Source organism: Saccopteryx bilineata, chromosome 1 (genome assembly GCF_036850765.1).
Source record: "Saccopteryx bilineata isolate mSacBil1 chromosome 1, mSacBil1_pri_phased_curated, whole genome shotgun sequence".
Classification (NCBI taxonomy): Eukaryota; Metazoa; Chordata; class Mammalia; order Chiroptera; family Emballonuridae; genus Saccopteryx; species Saccopteryx bilineata.
The window spans coordinates 199573665-199586594 of NC_089490.1; positions in this window are offsets into that span (position 1 = coordinate 199573665).

Sequence of the window (12930 nt, forward strand, 5' to 3'; positions counted from 1 at the left end):
GAATGGGGGCTTAGTGTGAGTACGGAGCTGCCTTCCCATTAAGCTTCGTGATGCAACCATTCGTTCACACTCATCTGTGTATATGTGACCACAGGACTGTTGAAGACATGCTTATGGAAAAGTGGAGATACATTTTCTTCTGTGGTGGCAAAAATGATTTTTTACATGAAACTTACACAAAAGCTTCACACAGGACAAATGACCAAAGTGAAGACAGAGGGGCCAAAGTCTCTCCCTGACCTCCTTGCAGTAGTCCAAAGAAATGTTTTCCCTGTGCACGTGGTGGTAGTGTAAATGCTTGAAAGGAAAAGGAAGCTGCTCAGATCAATGCTAACCACTTCTACACTGATTAATTCATTCAGGCAGTCAACAAATACTCACGGAGTGCCTGGTCAGGGCCAGGGTCTCATGCTTCTGCTGCGTGAAGCAGCAGATTGATGACAATAATGAGCAGTGTGCGCTGGAAGTTTATGGCATGTGTCAGGGATGGGTAATCTCAATTCTCCTAATAATTCTGGTAAGCAGGTGTGATGAGCACCTCAATTTTAGAGCTGAAATAACTGAGTCTTAGAGGTTAAGAACCATGTCCAAGGTTACACAATGGTGACAGGAGAGGAAGAGATGTTGACTCTGGTAGTGCGATTTTCAGTCTCAGCTCTTAGACCTCATACTCCCTCCTCATAATAATATCAAATACTGATTAAAGGCTCACTCTGTTCCAGGCTAAATACTTTTCTGCATATTCTATTTTAATCCTCTTAACATTCTTATGTGAAGACATTATTATCTCTTTATTTTATGCTTCAGGAAATTACATGAAATAAAATAAAAAGAAAGAGAAAGAAAAAGAAAAATCTCCATAATGTCACAGATCAGGTGGCAGCAGAATTATGATATGAACCCAGAAGGTATATGTAGGCTCTTCCATACCATTCTCTAATAAGTAGGAACAGTTCTGGTTCTCAGGAAGCGTCTGGAAAGGATCATTTAGGCTCTGATGTCCTAACGGTTCCCTCCCTATCTCCAATCCACAAAGAGTTTTGACAGATGCCCTTTCAACAGCTCTGGGAATTTCCCCTTCTCAGGGTCCCACCCTTCACTTAAAACCTTTCCTAGCTTTTGGCTTGGTTTTTCTTATTTTCCTCCTGTTAGCTTGTACCCCAAAATTTCCTTTTTTTGCCTTCTCAAAAATTCACATGTTTGAACACTCTGCCTGATCTTGTGTGATGGCTGTTGCTTTTCCCACCCGCTCTGGCCCGTCTACGGAAGGGGTGCTTTGGGTCCGTCCCCCCATGTCACCGCCCCTTCTTGGGTGAACTGCTGCAGCCTGAGTCTTTGTTACTCACATTGTGGCTGGAAGAGCAGCCCAGCTATCATCTGGGAACTGGGAAGAAATTCAGCACCTCTGTCTCCCCCCTATGCCTCCCGAACCTGTCTGAACCGTCATGTCCCAGATAACCCATATTCTGAGAAGCCTTGGTTTAGGAGGGAAGGGCTTTACTGGAGCATGGAGGGAAGTCAGATGCACCTATGTCGGGGAAGCTCTCACAGTGGAAGGGGTCTTTCGATGCTACTGAAGGAATGAGGGAGAGAGAGGGTCTTTGTCAGGGTTCTTGAGAGAACAGAACCCATCAAAGAGGTAGAGGAAGAGACTTAGTGAGAGATATCAGTTCACATGACTTTTGAGGCTGCGAAGTCTCCCAATCATCTGCTTGCCACTGGGGACCCAGGGAAGTCAGAAGCATAGTTGGAAGGCTGGGGTATCAGTGAGCTGATGGTGTAGGTTCCAGTCTGGGTCGGAAAGCCTGGGAACCAAGAACACAGGTTCCTAGGAACCAGGGGTAGCAGGCCAATGTCCCAGCTCCAACAGCTGGGCAGTTAATTCAGCCTTCCTCCACCTTCACGTTCTAATCAGGCCCTCAACAGACCGATGCCTGCCCACACCGGGCAGGGTCATCAGCTTTACTCAGTCACTTCTCCTGCAAACCCCTCACGGACACATCCAGAAATAAGGGTTTGCTGCGCTGGGCATCTTTCACCCAATCAAGTTGACACATTAAATTAACCATCGCCATACCTCATACTGGGATAAGAGCTTGTACAGTGGTGTAATTGGGGAATGACTAGTTCTGTTTTCTCTAGAGCAGAACATGTGAAACACAAGAGGAGGCTTTGGTGGTTCTAAAACACGCTTGCAAATTCTTTGACACTCTTCCTATCAAGGGTCCCTTGAATCTGGGTAGTTTTGTGACTTCTTTGTCCAATAGAATGTAGTAGGGAGGGGGAATGCTATTTGACATTCAAGGCTAGGTTATAAAAGGCCGTGTGGCTTTTACAGGCTTATGGAACCCTGAGCCACCATATGAGATGTTTGAATAATCGAGCCTGTCCCATTCGTATGCATCAGGATTCACTGAAGGGTTTAACTCAGGAAGTAATGTATTTGCAGGACCATTGGCAAGGCAACCTAGTTAAAAGACTTTTGTAATATGGCTGAAGAAACATTATTGGATTTTGGACTAGGGGGATATTATTTAGAATGGAGAGAATGAATGTGAAAACTACTTGGGAAGTAAAATTTGCAGGATTTGATTGATTGGATGTAAGGCTGAAACAAAGTACTATCTCACTTGAATGTCTGGATTATTGGTATTTATAAAAACGGAATTTATAAAAACCGAATGTCGAGAGAGGAGGAGATGCTCTTTGGGAGACAATGAGTGTGTGCCTCACTCAGGACACACACAGTTAGAGACATAGATGGTAGTTGGGTTTAGATTGGTAGGACAGTTTTGGATGACCCCTTTCACTCTATGAATTCTGAGTAATTGTTGGTAGCTGTCTGGAAGGTTGAGTGGAGGATTTTGAGAGTGGTGTTGACTTGATGGAATGAAGAGGCATCACCAGGGATTGATGTCTACCTGGGACAAGGCCAAGGTGAGTGATCATTTGCCTGATGTGTGTTTGCCTACTTTGATAGTAATGGTAGGAAGTATTATGGTATTAGGGGTATCAGGGTATTATGATATTGAGCAGTGATGATAATCACATGGAGGTTCCATGGATAACAACAACATTTATCTCTTTTGAAACCTTTCTACCTTATTTTGAATATAATGAAGTCTGAAAAAATGTTCAAAGAGCCATCATTATTTATGGTGTGATGCTCTGTGAAGACCAACGCATTATGACCCTCAATAATTACAAGAGCTGGCAATGGTGAGAGAGTACTGTAGGCTTCCTACTAAGTGAAAGCAATGGGAAGAAGTTGAATAATGGAGTTATGGCACTGGACCTAAAGCTGGAGTTTGGTCATTCCAGTCCTCTCCGTTTACTGGGAAGGAGAATGAAGCTTGAAAAGATGTGTCTTGCAATAGCTCTGAAATCTATAAACTACATTGTTCTTCCCAGGGCAGAGCCAAAATTGGAAGCTGGCCTAACTGCACTCTGGTAACATTGGCTCATGATGAAGTAGGTCAATTGCACAGCAGAGAGACTCTACTATGTGAAGCTAGGATTCCTTCTACATTGAGGATATCCATTCCCACCCATGGCTGTCAAAAGCTGGTAGCCCAGAAGATACCTTCAGGTTTTCTGGGACGGGTAATAGACATTTGGAAGATTTTCCAGAATGGCGGTTGTTGTAACATCTGTAGCCTCAGAACTTAGGAAGAGCAAGTACAAAAATGTGTTTTGCAATTGTTTTTCATGGATTTAAGACTTAAGCTGTTTAACAGATTGTCTTGCTTAAAAAATATGACTGCTTTTAGCTGACAAGTTGGATTTTATGAACTGATTGATCCCAGCTGCCAAATGTCAAGGCCAGAAGATGTTCCAAATTGGCAGTCCCTAAAGACCTTGAGTTGATTGGTATAAAGTAGGGAAAGGAAGATTTGGGGGTAGAGAAAGTAGAGTTTTGTAAAGCTAACAAGATTTTGGAAGTATTTGAAATACAAATACCCATTAAAACATACAAAAAGTCAAAATAACCCAAGCTTCTTTCTGCTCTGTGGGTTATTCTCATACTTTCTAGGGTGGGAGGTGCCCACCCTTACCTTTTGTTTGCTTCTTACTGGATTTTCAGACAGTGAAACCCTACTCAGAAAAAGGTAGTGCAGAGGGCATGTATATCTTGGGTACTGCTAGTTTGAATTGTGTACCTTATTAAGAAGGATGTGTTCGAAATTCATGAAAATATTCTCACAACAAAAACCACCATGCGTCTCCACGTCTTCAGAAGATATGGCAAGACCTTTCCCAGGGCTACATTCTTGAGTGGTAAATGTGGCAGTTGTTTGAACTTCAGTTTTTAAAATTTATTTTGAGAGCTAAGTCCATATTTGGTCACATTATTATTATTAACAATGCTAATAATGCCATTGAGGCCATCCCTTTAACCCTCTGTGCCTTATCTCCCATGAGTGGTACCTATTTCATGGGGCTGTTAAGGTGAGATGAACTAACCCCTGCAAAGTGCTTGGAACAGTGCTTGTTACATGATTGATGCTTGATAAGTGCTACTATTATTATAAATCATCACAAGGTGGGATGAGGTTACAAGTGTTATTGGTCAAATTCATAATAAGACTCTGAATTAATTGTTAAAGTACAGCTTAGCTAAGGAAAAAGAGTGATTACTTTTTTGGAGTTCCACACACTTAGTTCTTTAAACAATGTGTCGAAAAGTTCATTTACAATTGAAATAAGTGTAGGATGAGATTACAAATGTATTCTTTATGCATGCAGGCATTTTCACTTGTGACTATGTTTTGGTAGTTAAAGTGGCCTCCAGACTGAATTTTACCCAGACACTGAGTTTCTAGAGGTGAGGCTGTGCTTGAAGCATTAGCTTCCAAAATGCTAGTTAGATATCTAGTTATTGGGACTGGTGACATCTTTCTCTCTGCCTGCCCTGCTATTTCTTGCTTAAAGAGATAACCACCCCTAACAGTCAAGATAATGAAGATACACATCACTGTCAAACGTTTCTTAGACTACCTTTGTAATTCCTCCATTCTGGTCCACCTTCCTACCTCTGGGTTCTCAGGCAACCACTGTCATTATACATTATCATAAAATATATTAGTCTGCATTTTTAAGAACTTTATAGAAGTGTTTCTGTCTGACTCCTTTTGCTCAGGATTCTTATTCTGAATATCATCTGTCTTGTAGTCTATATCTGTAATTCATTACTTTTATTGCTATGCAGTATTTCATTAGATGGATAGAGCACCATTTTTTTAATCCGTTTATCTTTTGATGGGTATTTGGATTGCTTCCAGTTTTTAGCCATTACAAAGAAAGCTACTGTGAATGTTAGTTTAAAAATCTTTGTATAAACCTCTGATTTCATTTCCCTTGGGTAAATAATTAGGAACAAAATGGCCTGATCATATGGCATAAGAATGTTCAAATCTTAAAGACACTGGCAAACTGGTTTCCTACGTGGTTCTGCGATGTTACATTTCCGGCCAGCACGGGTGAGAGTTCCCATTCTCCATTACTCACCGATGTTTGATACGGTCACAGAATATGAGGGCAGTTGGACGGCAGGCTGAAACTCAGATGCTCTGTTCAGGGATGTGAACCTTACTTTGGAAGTAACAGAGACCCATTAAAAGTTTCAGAATAGAGGAGGGACAAGGAGTATGAAGTGATTCAGAAAAACAAGGCTCTTCTCAGGGCAGATAGGGGTGGAGGAAGGCGGATGGTTGGGATGCAGCTTGGGTGGTTACGTAGGCGGTGCCTGAAACAGCTCCAGCGTGAGAAGGTAACATCTGAGCTTGTGGGACGCATTGAAGAGGACAGAAGGGGCAGATGCAAGAGAGGAAGTTGGAAGAAAGAACTAAGAAGACATTTGTTTGTTTGTTTTGATTCCTTATATCGAATGGAAAGAGAAGTTTTGCTTGTACTTTCTTAGTTTAAGAGACCCGGAGAGGAGTGGTATTAATAGGAACAGAAAAGTAGGAGGTATGTTTTGGGGAAAGAGAATGAGGAGAATTCAGATATGTTGAATTGGAAGTGCTTTCAACTCTGTCCTAGGCATCTTATATTTTATGTAAATGTATACACCCCGTGCATGGCGAGTTCAAGAAAAACCGTGCAAGAAGGAACTGGACAGGGACGGACTGCAGTTCAGACCTACCACCTCGGAAAATGGCGAAATGTATGCACTTCAATTCCAAGTGCATTTCAGGTTATTAAGAGACAGAGGAGGGGACAGGGGAGAAAGCAGGCGCAGAACTGGGGTGGAACAGGGCCCGCAGGAGCCGTGGGAGCACGTTTGGGAAATGTTCTCCGCCGAGGTATGAGTTCAAGTTGGGAGAGACAGAGGACACGCAGGGGCACTCGTGGCATTTAAAAGGGCTAGCTCAGGGGTCGCATTGTTGAAAACCCTGTTCTGCTTACGATTTTCGCCATTTTCCGAGGTGGTAGGTCTGAACTGCAGTCCGTCCCTGTCCAGTTCCTTCTTGCATGGTTTTTCTTGAACTCGCCATTGCTGGCGATGGCCGCATCCATTTTTCTCTGTTGGCATCGCCTAGGGTTACACAGCGGGCATTTGATTCTACTGTTGTTATCTTTCAAAGAAGATTCTAGGGCTCAACCAGCCGCGTCCCAGGCAATGTTATCGAGCCTTAAGAAAATGTAACTTAAAATTTAGCTTTGGGGAAATGATGCTTTATGCATCTCTTACTGAATTTAGAATTCACATTGAAATGACTGATGCCAAACATGAGCAAAAAGCCTCTTAGATTTTATGAACTTCAGTAATGCTTCACGGGCTTGTGCAGCCCCCCCCGGGGGGGGGGTCAGACTCTGGCGCCTGCTGAGATGCTGTGGAGCGGGTTCCTGGGGAGAGGGCTTCGGATGCTCGTGAGGATGCTCGTGGCGGCGCGCGTGTGTTTTCACGAGGGCTTCCCACGCAGTCGCGCCCCCCACCCACCACACACAGCCTGAGGCTGCTTTTCATTGCGAACACTAACACAGCCGTGCCTCTTCGCAGTTTATGAGAAAAACTGTTTAAGTGCCATTTTTCAGAAAGAAAAACACGGTAAGGAATCCTCAAGAGGCGTAAGGAGCGCGGCGGGTTCCTGCCAGCCCAGCCGCTCGCAGGCCGCGGATTTAAACGCGCTTTCCCGGGGTGGAGGCAGAAATGAAATATTTTTGTTGTGGTTGATTCTTCTCCCATTCCCTTTGTTTTAGGCAGAGTAACATTCTTTATGTCAATACTAGCATCTCTTGAGCACTCAGTCTGTTCGCGTGCAGGTTGAAATGAGATTTCACGTGGCGGTCACGTGGCCCCTCGGCCCCTTTTGCACAGATGCCTCTTACTGGCCTCAAGGACCTTTGCTCTGAGTCAGTCATGGCCCTGATTCGTATGTAATCGGCTTAGCATCATTGCATATTAGCATTTTACACTCGCTAACTAGTATTCGGTCTGTAAGATGAGAGTGTTACAGCTGGCTTCGCGTGGATGTACACAAAGCACCAAGCAGGGTGACAATGTTCAGCAGGCTTATTTAGCCAAGATTGCAATTTTATAGTCTCTTTTAGCTTTGTCATCACCTCTCAGAGCTGATAACTAAACCGGTCATGAAAAGTGCCCAGAGCCGCGGAGCGTGATGGTCACCACCTCAGCCTAACTTGGGTTCTAACCCTGGAAGATGCTTCCTCGTGGGGAGTGCTTTTATTTTTTACTTATTTATTTTGGCAGTTAATTAACTGTGCTTTAGTTTCCTCAGATGTGAAGTGATAATAAACTAGCAAATGTTTCCATGGGTTGCTGGGACCCATGATGCCTAGTACAGAGGAAGTAGTAAGTGATTATTAACAAAAAACAATGCCAACAGATAAAGAAGGGCCATCACCATCTGTCTCTGAGGCCTAATCACAGATTTCCTCTCTGCCTGTGGGTGGGGCGCCCATGCATTTAGGGGGCTACACCAGTTATCGTGAAAAACTGCTACATCCCTTACCTGTTTCTGCTGAGAAATCATCCTCCCACGTTAGAGGTTCGAAACAACAGAAACGATTTTTAAAAAGTCTGAGATGGCCGTGTCTGTGGTCAGCAACCCAGGAGTGTCCGAGTGGGCAGCTGTGGCATGAGTCTCTGCGGCTGTTGTGGAGGGACTGTGGCTGGACCTAGGGTCCCCTGCGGCTTCTCCACTCACTTGTCAGGCTGTGAGGACCGAGGGCTCTAACAGAGGGTCTTCTTGAACTATTTGTGTGGTCTCTTCATGAGAATTTTCCAACAGGTCAGTTTGAGGACAGCCAGACTTCTTTAGTGACCTCCTGAGTCACGTATCCTAGGAGACAGAAAGGACCATGGAGACGAGGCCATCTTTCATGACCCAGCTTGGGGAGTCATGTCCCTTTCAATATAACCCATTGGTTGAAGCAGTTATGAAGGTCCACCAGGTTTCAGGTGAGGAGGTGCGGACCCCACTTCTCAGGAAAGAAGTGTAAGCATCACCCCATCAGAGAGAAAGTGGGGTGGGATGCATAATTGATGCAGTTTTGGAAAATACAGTGTGCCACAACAACCAGGCCTCCTGGCTTTTAGACAATTGTCTAACATGCACGACTGACTTGTATGAATCTGGTTACATATAATGACCTCAAAGTCTCTGTTGCTCTGTACTCATCAAAACCTTAGTTGTGAGAAATAATATTAAGAGAAGATATTATTTTGTTCCTTTATTAAACTAAACCATCTGAGAATTCCTTGAGTCCTTATAGAGATGCTGAACCAGACTTGACATTTGACCTCAAGCTACTGGCGTGCATTGGGAAAACGGCCTTACAGAAACCACTAATGTCCTGGGTGAAGAGACATTCGGTCCTGGCCATTGCCTCTCTCTGCAGTGTCTCCTTCCTCAGTTCTTACCCCCCCCCCACATACCTGGGGAACCCGGCTGTGTTCCTGACCTCACCCTTTATATCACCTCTCATTCCTCACCAGGCTTTCCTGTGCCTGCAGTTTCAGATCTGCATGCTTCCTTCCTCACCCGCCTGGGGACGGTCCTTGCACAAGAGATCAAGCTCAGACTTGGTTTCAGTCTCGCATTTTGTGATAAAAGTCAATGGTAGAAATAAAGAAAAAAAAAAAACAGAGAGAGAGAGAGAGAGAGAGCACATTTTAAGTAACATTTATCATTGATCTCCCCCTCCCCCCAACAAATAGCCTAGGTCATGAACACAGGCATAGCAATGGTCGTCCTGATACAATCACATTTCATGTTGAACTAGCATATTATCCCTGTTTGTTTATTTATTTTTTAAAAAAACTTTGTTACAGTTAAGTATGAGCTTTACTGATTGTGACTGTAGTTTTTTTGGACTCTGGTACATAAAGCAATATGATAAGATCATATTTCTTAGCTCCTAGTTCAGTCATCACTGATCCATGCAAAGTTTGTTTTAAAAAATGTTTTCTCTCTCCCTCCACTCTCCACTCTTACCTGCCTTACGCATGTCTACTGATAGCTACGCTAATGCATTCACTGTGATCTTTTATTTTGATGTGCATCCTCATTAAAAGATTATTGTTGTTTTGTGTACATGTATTTTACGTTTAAATAAGTGATATTCTGCTCATAGAGCTTATTTGGTTTCTTACAGTTAAAAAATTTCACTTGGGACTAAGTTTAAAATATATCCAGGTTGTTTAAAAAAAAGTTTCCTTAACTTAGCCTCCTCTGTTCTGCTTGTATCACAAATGAGAACAGAAGGGCGAGTCTGTTGTTCTTTGTATGTATTTTAAACCTAGAGTTGAATTTTAAACTAAAAGTTTATAATACCTTGAAGAAGCATTAGTCTTCTCAGTTATACTGATTTGGGGCTTATCTTTGTAGTTCAAGTCTATCATTCAAAAATAGCTATTTCTTTTTGTTCCTAAGAAATCTCCTACTGTTCAAGGCCTTTCATTTAACGTTTTTGGAGTAAGCAAATGTTTAAAAAGGATCAAAAGCAGTGGTGGTATGCTGAACTCCAGGATCTGACCATTGATATCTGAAACTGATTTTGGGACAGTGTTTCACAAATACGCTATAAATTTGTGTCTGGCATTTTTAACGAAATATTTTTCTAATTATAGAATTAAAGCATCAGCAAGGATATGTTTATTCATTCTGACTATTTACCACCGTCCTGACAGCTGACATGGTTACAGGGGGTCATTCCCCACTCTGCTCGCCTTGGTGTGCACTTGCTGGCTTTGATTAGCTGCGCCACAGAGCAATCTGAAATAAATTAGTGTCAATGGAATGGAAATCTTAGTGGTTTAAGTACCACCGTTGTATACACAATACGTCTGCGGCCTCACATTCCTCTTCTTGCTGCATCTCCTTGTTTCGTCTTTCCAAGATTCTGTCAATGAAGTCTTGAGTTGGTTGACTACTTGGAGGAAATTTGAAAAATTCAAACAAGATTTCCAACTTTTTGACAGAAGAATCGTTTTGTTGACCTGCTGATACTTTAGGTCTTGATGGGTCTACTCTGAAACAGATTTGAGCCTTAGGTGGTAAATTACATTTGCTTACTGTCCTTCTTACTCTTAGAAGGTAGAATGTCATGTGTACCTGCCATACCTTTGTATCATCCAGATAAGAAGAGGCTTTGTGGGTAACATATGGGCAGAGTCAAATGGAAACACAGTGTCTTTTTGGTCTTGTACTTGGCAAAGTTCTACTAACAATAGGTAGGGAAAGCCGCCAGACAGGGCTGGGATCAGTGTTGTTGACACGAATCCATTGTTTGTGCCCTTTCTCTCCTCTCCTTCCCTGCCCCACAGTTTTCAACCCCCTATCCTACACTCCCTGCTGTCTTTCTACATGACTGAGAACTCCGGCTAGCCTTCAGAGAGGAACAGTCTGGTTGGGATTGCTCACGGGGTGGATACTTGTTAGCAAACCTGAGACCACAAACACAACCCCGACCTGTGGGCAGACCCGCTGCTGGTGGAAGGGAGAGGGGCCCTGTGTGTTCATCACTGCTTTTCTTATTCATTTACTTATTTATTATTTATTTTTATTTTTATTTTGTGACAGAGACAAAGAGAGAGTCAGAGAGAGGGACAGACAGGAAAAGAGAGAGATGAGAAGCATCAATTCTTCATTGCTGCACCTTAGTTGTTCATTGATTGTGGTCTCCTATGTGCCTTGAAGAAGGGCTACAGCAGACCGAGTGACCCCTTGCTCAAGCCAACGAACCTGCGCTCAAGCCGGTTGAGACTTCGGGGTTTCGAACCTGAGTCCTCTGTGTCTCAGTCCGACGCTCTATCCACTGCACCGCTGCCTGGTCAGGCCTACCGCTTTTCTAACTCAGAAAGCACCAGGCCATTGACAAGTGAGGAGATGCCCCTCTCCTCCCCCTCTTGCCAGGAGAAATACAACCTTTGGAGAACAGGGGCATATGAAACGGCTGGCCTTGGAACTTTCGGCGCCTGTGGGCACTCAGAGGCCCTGACGCTGTGGTTCGTCCCGCTGTTCTCAGCCCTCGTGTGCGTGGTTGGGGCCTGGTCTGTCTGTCACTGCTCTGGGGCTGCGCGGCTCAGGAGGATTGGAGTTCAAAAACTTGCCCCTGAGGTTACTGGGAGGTCTTTTCTTCTTGAATTGGGGCAGGAATAACTTCTGAAGACTGAGTTTAGACAGCACTGTACCATTGCAAACTTGTTTCACTAAAACATCAGTCAAGGCAACCACCCAGCGGTGACAACAGCAACTGAAGTCTGGAAGTGAAAGTTTAGGTTGCTTTCAATTTAATTTCTATCATGTCATTTTATTTTGTGATATCTATGTGAACTATGCAGCTAATTAGAAATGGGCTCGGTCTCAGATCAAGATGAAAGACTCCTCCCCCCCTTCTAGGAAGAGCTACATAAGAGACAATGTAAACATTCGTATTCTTAAATAACCAGAATCACCCATTAGAATTTTTAACTCTGTAATTTTATAAGAAATAGACACTACATGCCTATCAATGATGACTTTATCCTAAACCCTCATAGACCATAACCTAATGTCAGGGAAGCTCTGCCTCCTGGTTTTTTGTGGGGTTTTTTTATATTTTTCTGAAGTGAAAAGTAGGGTGGCAGTTAGACTCCTGCATGTGCCCAACTAAGATCCACCCAGCATGCCCACCAGGGGGCGATGCTCAGCCCATCTGGGGCACTGCTCCGTTGCAACCAGAGCCATTTTAGCACCTGAGGCAGAGGCCATGGAGCCATCCTTAGCACCTGAGCCAACTTTGCTCCAATGGAGCTTTGGCTGTGGGAGGGGAAGAGAGAAACAGAGAGAAAGGAGAGGGGGAAGGGTGGAGAAGCAGATCGGTGCTCCTCCTGTGTGCCCTGACTGGGAATCGAACCCTGGACTTCCACACGCTTGGCCAACGCTCTACTGCTGAACCAACTGGCCAGGGATGCCTCCTGTTTCTTAACAGTGGTGGCACCATAGTAACCGATTCCCAAAGTATGACCTTAGGGACCATCAGTATCTGAAGCATCAGCTAGAGATTGAATTATATTCTCTGTGCTGTAGTTAATAAATCTGGAAAAAGACAAATGCCTTTGTAGACATTTTTGATCCCGAGGGTTGAAATAGGTTTTCCTCTTCAGCTGTGACTTGACCAGAAAATCCATGACCTAGAACACCTCCTTCCCTGAGAATTCTGGCCAATTGTGGTTTTAAAGTATTTACCCCAGGGTTCAGGTTGCAGGAGCTACATGGGAGCCTGCCACACAGGCTCACAGCCTCATACATCAATGGACCTCAGGGTGAAGCCGCTAGCTGTGATGGAACTTCGGTCTGCGGAATCAGACCCGTGTGTGCCCACGCTGTTTCAGCTCTCTGCCCTTCTGACAACCCCCAGCCCAGCATGAAGGAGATACCTAATCTAGCTCCCATTTGGGCTTCTTCGCCCTCCTTTTTCCAG